A 1349-nucleotide genomic window follows, 5' to 3' on the forward strand; every position below is an offset into this window, starting at 1 on the left:
AAACGGATTCCAAACGGAATGAAACCTTCGGCAGCATGATTTTTTGGAAGAATATGATCCGAGAGACTTGGAGTTCACGTCAGAAGATCCTCGAGGAGGCCAGAAGATAGGAGGGCGCGCCCACCCCCTGGGTGCGCCCCCTGTCTCGTGGGCCCCTCGAGCACCTCCCGGCCGACTTCTTTCGCCTATATAGTCCCACGTACCCTAAAAACATGAACGGAGAAGATAGATCGGGAGTTCCGCCGCCGCAAGCCTCTGTAGCCACCAAAAACCTCTCGGGAGCCTGTTCCAGCACCCTGCCGGAGGGGGGATCCCTCACCGGTGGCCATCTTCATCATCCTGGCGCTCTCTATGACGAGGAGGGAGTACTTCACCCTCAGGGCTGAGGGTATGTACCAGTAGCTATGTATTTGATCTCTCTCTCTCGTGTTCTCTCTATGGCACGATCTTGATGTATCGCGAGCTTTGCTATTATAGTTGGATCTTATGATGTTTTCCCCCTCTACTCTCTTGTAATGGATTGAGTTTTCCCTTTGAAGTTATCTTATCGGATTGAGTCTTTAATGATTTGAGAACACTTGATGTATGTCTTGCCGTGCTTATCTGTGGTGACAATGTGATATCATGTGCCACTTGATGTATGTTTTGGTGACCAACTTGCGGGTTCCGCCCATGAACCTATGCATAGGGGTTGGCACGCGTTTTTCGTATTGACTCTCCGGTAGAGACTTTGGGGCACTCTTTGAAGTACTTTGTGTTGGTTGAATAGATGAATCTGAGATTGTGTGATGCATATCGTATAATCATGCCCAAGGATACTTGAGGTGACAATGGAGTATCCAGGTGACATTAGGGTTTTGGTTGATTTGTGTCTTAAGGTGTTATTCTAGTATGAACTCTATGATAGATTGAGCGGAAAGAATAGCTTCATGTTATTTTACTACGAACTCTTGAATAGATAGAACAAAAAGGATAACTTTGAGGTGGTTTCGTACCCTACCATAATCTCTTCGTTTGTTCTCCGCTATTAGTTGCTTTGGAGTGACTCTTTGTTGCATGTTGAGGGATTGTTATATGATCTATCTATGTTATTATTGTTGAGAGGACTTGCACTAGTGAAAGTATGAACCTTAGGCCTTCTTTCCCACCATTGCAATGCCGTTTACGCTCACTTTTATCACTTGTTACCTTGCTGTTTTTATAATTTCAGATTACAAATACCTTTATCTACCATCCATATTGCACTTGTATCACCATCTCTTCACCGAACTAGTGCACCTATACAATTTACCATTGTATTGGGTGTATTGGGGACACAAGAGACTCTTTGTTATTTGGTTGCAGGGTTG

The sequence above is a fragment of the Triticum aestivum genome, chromosome 2B, assembly GCF_018294505.1.
Source record: "Triticum aestivum cultivar Chinese Spring chromosome 2B, IWGSC CS RefSeq v2.1, whole genome shotgun sequence".
NCBI classification, from domain to species: Eukaryota; Viridiplantae; Streptophyta; class Magnoliopsida; order Poales; family Poaceae; genus Triticum; species Triticum aestivum.